The 10004-nt window shown below is 41.4% G+C and overlaps 1 long non-coding RNA gene across 1 annotated transcript in view; it reads right to left on the bottom strand.

The window, feature by feature from the left end:
- Positions 1 to 1835, bottom strand: part of LOC109320987 — an 11342-nt gene extending 9507 nt beyond the window's left edge. The window contains exon 1 of the long non-coding RNA XR_002103916.1: positions 1724 to 1835. This is a non-coding gene — a long non-coding RNA (uncharacterized LOC109320987). The remainder of the gene's footprint in view (positions 1 to 1723) is intronic.
- Between the last annotated feature and the right edge of the window lie 8169 nt (positions 1836 to 10004).

Here is a 10004-nt window from a genome sequence, read left to right as displayed (position 1 = left end):
GGGCAACAGAGGAATTTGGGGTGAACTGTTTGGAGTCTCATTTGGTGATGTTTGCCAGACACTTAAGGCTGGTGAAGAAACAAGAATGACTGAAAATGGGAAAGAAAGGTTCATCTTGGCTGCGGGAGTAAGGAGGAAGTTGAAATGCATTCAATGTAGTGGCTCACTATGACTTGAAAAAGAGATGGCACTGAGGGAACTAAGAGTAATGGGCATTACTGTATATCTTATTTAGTTGGCTTGCACTGACCTATCGTTGTGTAGGTAGTCATGACTTATCAGCATTTTTGGTACTAGGGCAGGATGTCAAAACTTGCCCTGGCCTCTCTGAGTGCCAGCCTGGTATTGTAGCACCCCCAGGCCCAGTGCTCATTCCATCCTGGTGGAGCAACTGCCTGTTTTTTTAGGACACACACACACACACACACACACACACACACACACACACACACACACACACACACTCACTCTTCCCATTAGTATATTTGCCCAGTATGGTCTATGGGTTTCACTGTCATGCTCAGTGTTGGCTGTATTAAATCAACTTCATAGCTGGTTTCCATTACTGAGCATGTACTGTTTTTGGTAGCAATTTAATGATAGACAGTGTATTTAATGAGGTTTCCTTGTGATGAAATGTAAGATGAGGGGTTTACCCCCATGCTGATGGCAGGGGGAAGAACTTGTCTTATTTGAGTAAATACAGTAATAAAAAATAAATATTCATGGTAAGTGGATGATATATATTTTACAGGTTTGTACTATTGGCTAGCACCGCAGTGCATTAAAGTCCTTCACCATAATTGCAAACATGACATCTTATAGTAAAGAACAAAAGTCAGTGTCCAAGAATTTTGAAAAGCAGTGCTTAAACCTAGCCTCTTATTTACTGTATTTAGGGTACTAAATAAGTACTAAATAAGTGGCCTTATTTTCAAAACCACCATACACTTGAAAACTCCCACTGAAGCTGAAGGCTAAAACTTTTAACAAACAAGTCACTTATTTATATTTCTAACCTCACCTCAGAATCTATTTTTTTCAATCTTGCTGTATGCATCAAAACTGTATAAGGTGTGTATATATTGTATAATACTTGGTTATATTTTTTAATTACAAATGTTCTCAGTCTACCTTCTTGTACTTTTTTGGTTGTAGATGCAATCCTCTACATGTGTTTCTTTAACAGAACTTTTGATGAAAAATTCAAGGCTAGTGAGAGCAGTCCCTTTGAGTACCAAGGAGTTTCACTCTTTTAACACTAGAGGTGTATTTGACACAGTGGTTTAAAGGTACACTTGGAAACTGAAAACTGCAGTAGCTTTATCTTTCATTTCTCTTGTCTTTAAATTCTGTTTTGGATTTCTGAAAATAATGCAGTTAAAATTCCTCACTCAAGTAAACTATCAACAACCCGATGCCTATGTCAGAATAATCCAACAAGTATACCCCAAGAATGGTCTAGGATCAATACATCATCATAACACTTCATAAAACAAGCCAATGTTACTGCCTTTATTTATGGAAGTACATAAGCCCCATTCAGAGATTGGGATCCTATTGTGCTAAGCCCTGTGTACAAGCAAAACAAAGTACAGACAGTCCTCAACTTACAACATTTGGAGTTACAATATTTCCCACTTACAACTTTTATAAATTGACATCCTGTTTCAACTTTCTGAAGTCAGTTTCAACTTTACAGCTTGATCTGATGCAACGCCACGCCATGCCAGTGAATAAGTTCACTGCATAGCCCATCCCCCTGGAGAACATCTGTTCCAACTTCCTTGGACATTTTCTTTAAGAAAGCAGACAAGACTCCACAAACACCTGCATCCAAGACTCCTGAGAAGACTCCAGCCAAGAGTCCTTCAAAAAGTCCAGCAAAGCCACCTCAAAGAAGTCCTTCCAAATTAATATGATCGCTATTTACAGTATAAATACATTAATATAGCTATATTACTCATCTATAATTAATTGAGTACAAAATTCTTGGTTATTTTTGGTGAAATAGGGTATTGGATCTTGGTTCAGGAACCAAGCTCCCATTGAGAACATTGTTTCCTATGGGAAAATCAGTTCTAAGTTACAACGTTTTGACTTAAGTCATGGTTTTCAGGAACAAATTGTCTTGTAAGTATGAGGACTGACTGTGAAACAAAAAGAAACAAAACAGACTAGCTCCATATACTGACACCATGGACATATAAGTGTGCAAGGCGACAACAGAACAATTACAATTATTATTATACATAGAAATCGCAATACATGGGCTTATCTTGTAAAGAGAGGCTACATTTTAGTAAGAAGCCTCAATGGACTGAGTATGAGGAGTATATACACATAATTATTTTACACTCACAGAGCCTGTGTATATTTGCTCTTATATGGTGTGGACTTTTATTTTACAAATCATGTGTAGGTGTTCATGTATATGTGAATATGTATTAGTAGGCAGCTCTGTATCTGAAATTTTGAAAACTACTTTAGAATGTTTTTCTTGTAAAAGTTTTCCAGAGGGAAAGATTCCAGTATGATGTAGGCAGTGAAATGCCCCATGGATTTTTCAGATTCTGTAGCACAAAATTTTATAGTTTATGATTCATACAGCAAATATCTGTCTAATAAAGACATATTAAAATGCCACCTGATGATTGCAGGTTTTACATTTCCATATACTGCTATTATAAGCTCAATTTAAAAGGATGGATCTAAGTTCTGCACTGATTTATATCTGGCATAGCCTTATTGAAGCTAATCTGCCCAATCATCCACTGAAGTCAATGTTGTTTCACAAGGGCTGAATTGGATACACTGGGGACATATGATCAAGCTTATCTGATCATTGAAAATAAATGCCAACATGTGCATTACATTATCGTTTTAAAACAAATCAGGGCCTAATTCTTTAGCCAAGGTTTTGTGAGGGGACTACTCCTTTGAGCAGAGAAGCAGGATCCAGGTTTTGATTATAATTATTTTTCTTGCTGTACACTTGAAATAATGAAGAACAGGGGTTTGATGCACTCTGGTCTCTCTAACCCTTTCTTCTTGCCAAGGATGTCAAATTATGGTCCCATTGATTTCAGTGGTAAAGGTATTTGGTCCTAAAACAGACAACCAGTTTAAGACTGCTTACAATAATTTTTATAATATAAATATCCATACCTAGAAACCTTTGGATATTTTTTCCAAATTCAAAATTTAATTGATACTAAGTAGGAGAAAGAACTGATTTCCATTTTATAATTTTCCTTCTACAGTTTTTATGCTATTTTCTTTTGATTTCAGTAAGGCTGGATTTCCATTTTTAGAAGGTTACTAGCTTGATGCAAATCACTGTTTGGACCTTGCTATGTAACGGCTCTGTTTTGTTTCTTGTTTCACTGTCTCTCATTTTTCCCCATGTGTATGTGCCTCCTGAATCCTTACTATCCTGTTTTTAAAAAGTCTCTGTGCTGAGTTCAGATTACTTGATATCTTCATTTTTTACTTTATGGTCTCTTTGACACGGTTCTTTCAAGGTGTTTTCTAAAGTCTAGATGCCACCATGCCAATCATTGGCACTAATGGTTCTCTCAAGAATGTTGCACGATTCTCATGATGTGGTCACGATTCCCATCTAGCCCAACTATAGTTACTTCTTTCCGGCAGTAGTATTGTGATGGATTAAAAAACTTAAGTCTCCTCTCATGTACCTTAGCACTAGCTGGTTCAAGAAGCAGTTGTTTATAATGTCAAATGTCCTGTTTCTGTTTTTACAATTGAAGTCTTCCATTAATATTATTTTAAAAGATTTCACTAAGTCATTGTCTTTATTCAACTCTCTCAGTATCATTTTGCTGACTAAGAAGATACTAACATAATTCTACTAATACCGATATAATGAATATTTTTTTCCTTGTGATTTGCGTTTTATGTCCAAACAGATTATAGTTCATGAACCATCCATAAGGAGCTTTATTTCTTTAGCTTAGATAGACTGTTTTACACATGATTTTAGTTTTCCAATCTGTTCTTTCCTTCCTGTATAGTTGAATCTGAAAGTATTGTATGGTACACAAAACATTGAACCAAGATGTAGTAAAGCCACAAGAGGAAAATCCTTTCTTTTAGTTCAACAACTTTCCTCATCTTGGGGCCTGGACCTAAATGAAAGTAATCAGATGATCCTTACTGATTTGGAATATGCATGAAACATGCCAGTGATTTTTGTCAGGGCACAGCTTGTCTCTTTGCACAGAAAAGGAAAAGTAGCCCTTTGATGTGTTTGTCTGACGCTCCTGGTTCTTATGGCATGTACAGTTTGAATGTGGCAATTCCGATATAATAAGCTGTGGTGAGATGAAATGAAATGTAGAAGGAACCTCAGTGTTGTATTCTGGGAGGGAGAGGGGTGGGTTAGGACTACCACTGCCATGGGCAATTGGTGCCTCCTGAGTCAGGGGGGGCACTTGCCCCCCCCCCCCCAGTGGCCAGTAAGTAACCCGGGGGGGGGGTGTCTCCCCACGGCCAATTCCAGCTGCACTCTGCTCGCACTTCTAAGTCTGCATGATCACCATGGGGCAACCCCCCTCTGCCTGGTTAGCGCGATTGGCTGCGGGGGGACTGTGGGGATCGCTTCTCCTGGTGTCCCTAATCCCTGGCTGGTACACTCGGGGGGGGCAGGGGGGACACCAGCACTCTTGCCGTCCCCCCTGCCTGTTGCCTAGGCAGGGAATGCTGGCTGTCAGGGGGTACACCAGCACTCTCAGGGGGGTGAACATGCACCCCTGTGCACCCCTACGCATTGCCACTGACCACTGTTGCACATCATGTCAAAAAGTTAGTTTCACATAGTGCTCAGAGTCAGAGAGGAAAATGACAGTATGTATATACCATAATGTCAAGGTCCCAGGACTATGGAAAGAGAAGGCAGCAGCATGCTCATCTACTGATCATTCTCTAGAGCTCTTCCCCCTTGCCCTTTGCCTTGATGGTCTGGGAGGAGTTTTGCTAGAGCAGTTTGAAGGGCTAATTGTCATCATTTATGACCTTTTAGAGGGGAGTGAAAGAGAAAAAATGTGGAGGGACCATCAAGAGCTGGGTAGATGTGAAGGGTCCCCAGAGGTTTAGGGAAAGATAAAGGTATTTCCTGAAAATAATTCATTTTGTATTTAATTAGGATTTGTTTTATTTTTAGTGCACCAAAGTGTAGTAAATTCATATTACCTTCACAAGTGGTGTTATCAATATTCACAACTAATAAAGGTTTGGCCTGTTTGGTTCTTGGATAGGCAATTTCTGTGGCAATTCAGTAGATGGAATTATGGAGCCTCTAGTGCTGGAAATGTCCTTTCTTAGATGAGTTGAACTGATGACTTTTACTCATTCAAGATGCATTGGCATTTTTATTCTGTCATTATCCTGCTAGCATCTAGATCAAATTTCAACTCGGAAAAATCCATCTTTCTTCCACATCTTTCCCATCTGATTTTAACTAGAGGAAGTATTCTTCATTCTCTTGCTAAACTACTAAGTAGCCTTGTTGCAAACTATTAAACAGCTGTCATTTCACACCACAAATATGATTGCATTTCAGTGGGTACATCTACATGTTAATTAATGCACCTTAATTACTGCACATTTAGTTTAGTACTTGTTTAAGAAGTACTAACTAAATGTGCAGTAACTAGTGTTACTGCACAATAGCACTGGGGCACAGTTATTTTGTGATGCTTTCTGCATATTAGCTTAATACTGCACAGTAGGCTATTAACATAGTTTTTAACTGCCATGCTACTGCACAGTGTTATTAAGCTAATGCTCAGTAAGAGTCTCATGTAGATGCACCCAGTAATTAGCGAAGTCATTTATATATGAAGTTCAGAGCTGGCACCACCCTTCATTATTTAGACCTGATCCACATCTTAATCCTTCTAAATTTCAAAGGGTTTTCTTAGATCAGATCTAAGATTTTTCATCTAGAATATTTAAGAAATATAGGCTAGTTATAAAAATCAGGTGTAGACCTGGCTTAGAACCCCAAATCTTGGTATGTGGGGGCGGGGGGTTGTAGTTGTCTCTTTTGCAGTCATAGATCAATAATTCCCAATGTGGACCTATTACATACATGTAATGCCCAGTGCCTTTCTTTAGGGTATATATTAAATAGAAGTGATCCCATAGTTCAGAAAGAAAGATGATAATACCACCTGGATCTTCTTTAACTCTTTTCATCCAGAGCTCTCAAAATTATCTACAAAGAAGATCAGTATTCCTTTTTTACAGCTGGGAAAACTGAAGCTCTACTGAGTGCTCTACCTCCAAGGCCACATTTTCTCAAACTGTAAGGTATTACCTTTATCTCTAAATGTCAGACAACGTGCTAACATTGGTTGTGCTAGTGTTTCTACAAGCCATGTGCAAACACACCAAACAAAATTTCTGGGCCTGTCATCTATGGTAAGTGATAACAGCACCATCCATTCATCAGCCCACACTGTAAACATTGTCAGGAGAAGAGGATGAGCTGCCTATTGAACCTCACAAATTTGTTGCTTTTCAGGCTACTGCTTAATTGTGAGGGTCTGTTCACTCTGGGAAGAATTAGTTCAACTCTGCATACTGCAGAAAGAAACAAGAGGAATGGTTTATGGGTGTTTCCCCAATTGACCATCTCACTGTGAGCCATTCTATTCTAAGTGTCATTGACTGGCTGCCAATAGGATGTGGGAGTCAGTGTTAATAAAATTTATACTTTTGCATTTACTCAGCAAGAACAGGAAAAGACTGAAAGGCTTTTTGTGAGACGCCAGATACCACGGTGATGAGCATGGTACAGGAATCTGAATGCTAGCATTGGTATAACAAACTCCTTTTCCTCACTGATCTGTTTAGATAGATTAGGATGAATGTGTGTCTCCTTTTAGAGTACAGCAAGATATAATTTTCTCACAGAAATCACTAAGATAACTTGGCTAATACTTTCTCGCTTTCTTTTATTTGATATATGAAATGGCCAGTGGCCCTACTATCTAACAGTTTTATTGAGAAAAGAAAGTTTAGAAAAAAGTTAGAAGAAGCATCTTTTGGGGGTCCTCTTTAAAAAAAAAAAAAAAAGCATTAAGATTCCATTTCCTTCAAGATTTCTTAAGCCCCTCCACCAAAATACTTGGTGGTACTTTTGTTTACCCAACTAAATGAGCATTTCTACACTGGCATTTGGATGTATGGTTTCTCAGATGTAGTTGTGAAGGTGGGGTTTTTTACCTTCATCCTATTTCTTCGGGAATATTTGGAAAGATTTATTGAAAAACTGCTCATCACAATTCAATAAAAAATCTTTTCCTCCCTGCATGGATGTTTATACATAGGAAGAAAGTGTAGAAAACTTTGTTCCCAGCTTCCTTAATCTATCAGTCAAAAATACTTATTCTGCCAGGTGGACATGCAGTGACTCACAGTACTGAGTCTTACTCCATCCTGGAACTTAATGTGCCTGATCATCCTTATAAAGATGGAAATCTTGTTCCTGGCCAACATCTTCTATCCTGAGGTGTGCAGACAGGATGCTGCTTGGAATCACTGAGGCTGATATTGTCACTGTTTGCTTCACTCCACAGAATACAGTTCCATATAGTAAGGGTAGGATTTTATGATAAGCCAATGTTAAAAAAAAAGAGAGGATTCCACTGTGAATCTTTCCTCAGAGTGAAATGAATAAGAGTTCTGCATGTCAGGAAACAGCTTTACTCTCCTGCAAGAAGGTACTAGAACAGGCATTCCCATTTCTGTGTTAATACAACAGATTTAAGTGCGGCGGGCTTGCTGGTGGCAGCCCAGTGCACCAGCTTCAAGGAGCCTCAAAGTGATTGGTGGGGCATTTCCCCTTACCCACCAATCAGGTGATGGCAGGAGAGAGGCTTACCCCACCCCTACCCAAGGGCAAGGTGAAGAGCTGGACCACAGAGGGGACTAACCTCCCTCTCTCTCTGATTGGCCCATTTCTAATCCAGGGGCAGAACCTCCAAAGAAGATAAAAAGGCAGCATGTCTGGCACACAGGTGGCTTCAACAAGGCATGGTGAAGAGGGCTAAGAAGAGCTAGCTGAGCTGACTAGCAGGACAGAGCAGTTGCCCCAGAAGTATCCAGAAGATACCTTGCCAGATGGGGAGCAGCAAATGGCTGTGTCCCCAGCCCCACTGTGAGGGAGGGTGGCGAAAGTGCAGAAATCGGTGTACGGAGTGTCCAAGAGTGGACTGAAACCCTGGAGCTGGACACAACAGTACAGGTCTCCAGCCCCGGCATGAGGTTGGGCACACAGTGTACAGGTTGATACACAGAGGGTCTGGGAGTGGACTGACACCCTGTAGTTGCATGCGGCAGCCCGCATCTCCAACTGGAGCACAAGGCCAGACACACGGTGCACAGTCAGCGCATGAAAGATTTGGGAATGGACCAAGATCCCGGGTGCCAGGCCAGGTGGTACAGGTCTTCAACCCTTTCCCCCACCCTTGCATGAGGGAGGGGCTAGCAATGCACAGGATGGTGCACAGGGCAAGAGAGGGCCAAAGGATGGGAGAACCTTGAGCAGCTGAGGACCCCCCCACCACTGAGGAAGGAGATCCCTCACCTGGGGAAATGAATGGAGCCTCATCAAGCCCCAGGAAGTCATGCTTTTTTAGGGAAAGGGATTCTCACAGGGAAGGAGGGCTCTCCTACTCAGTGGCAAACAGCTGGGCAGAGCCTCGCTAAGGGAAACAGGGGCCCTGGGTTGAAGCCTAGCTAGCTGCGTTATTTGACTGAGCCAAAGGGTGCATCTAGGGCATCAGGGCTTCCATTACCCTCATCGGGGCAGTCCTTCCCCAGGGTATCAATGTTGGTTCAGCTCAGTTTACTGTTTATCCATCTCCCATCACCTTTGTGCCTCATATTTTGTGAACTCTGTATTATATGCTTTGTACAACTTGGTGCCCAAGTTAGTGTAAGACTGCATAACCATGAATGAGATCCCCCCCGTTTTGATGACCTGATCCTTCACCTGTGTATAGAGTGTTCATATAGACATATGCCATACATTGCCTATAGTTCATGTAATCTATGTATTTATATATGTAAATATTATAACATTTATGTCTTATTAAATTTGTACATAGTTACATTTATCATGTGTCGTGGCCTGCTCTATAGGGAGAGGAAGGAAGCTGTACAGCAGGCAATTTTGCCTTCTACAGTGCATTGGCACTGGCTATCATCCCTTTATTCAAAGAGGGGATACTAATATGAGTACCACCTGAGTTATTGTGACAGGGCAAACTTCCAAGGAGAGTGGTTGCTCCTTAAGGAGACGATCCTCCAAGCCCAAAGGGAGGTAATCCCAACATGGATCAAAGGGAGCAGGAGGGCACATAAGCCTCCATGGCTCACCAAAAGTGTCTGGGAATGTCTCCTAGCAAAAAGGGAGGCGTACACCCAATGGAAGGGAGGGGCCATTACCAGGGAGGACTTATACCACAGTTGCTCGGGAATGCAGGGGGGGCAGTCAGGAAGACCAAGGCAGAGATGGAACTGGGACTAGCTTCCTGGATCAAGGACAACAAAGAAGTTCTTTTTTAAATACATAGGGGGCAAAAAGAAGGTTCTGGGTAATGTGGGGCCCCTGCAGGACACATTAGGAAATTTGGTTGTCACACCAGATGACACATTTAACCATTTCTTTGCCTCCATTTTCCTAAGCAGGGACTGGAACAGTCACCCCCCCCCCCTTAGATCCCAGGGGAGATGCACCTAGGCCAAGGGTTAGTGAGGAACTAGTTAGGGAACTTCTGGAAGACTGGATGTATTCAAATCAGCCCATCAGCTAGTCCAGATGATCTCCACCCTAGAGTACTGAGGGAATTGGCTGAGGCCATTGCGGGACCCCTGGCATGACTTTACAAGCACTCGTGGTGCTCTGGTGTGGTGCCAGAGGACTGGAAGAGGGCCAATGCGGTTCCCATCTTCAAAAAGGGGAGGAAGGAGGG

Source organism: Crocodylus porosus, unplaced genomic scaffold (genome assembly GCF_001723895.1).
Source record: "Crocodylus porosus isolate Cpor-Errol unplaced genomic scaffold, CroPor_comp1, whole genome shotgun sequence".
NCBI classification, from domain to species: domain Eukaryota; kingdom Metazoa; phylum Chordata; order Crocodylia; family Crocodylidae; genus Crocodylus; species Crocodylus porosus.
The sequence above is the reverse complement of the archived record's forward strand: the minus strand, read 5'-3'. Positions and strand labels throughout refer to the sequence as shown.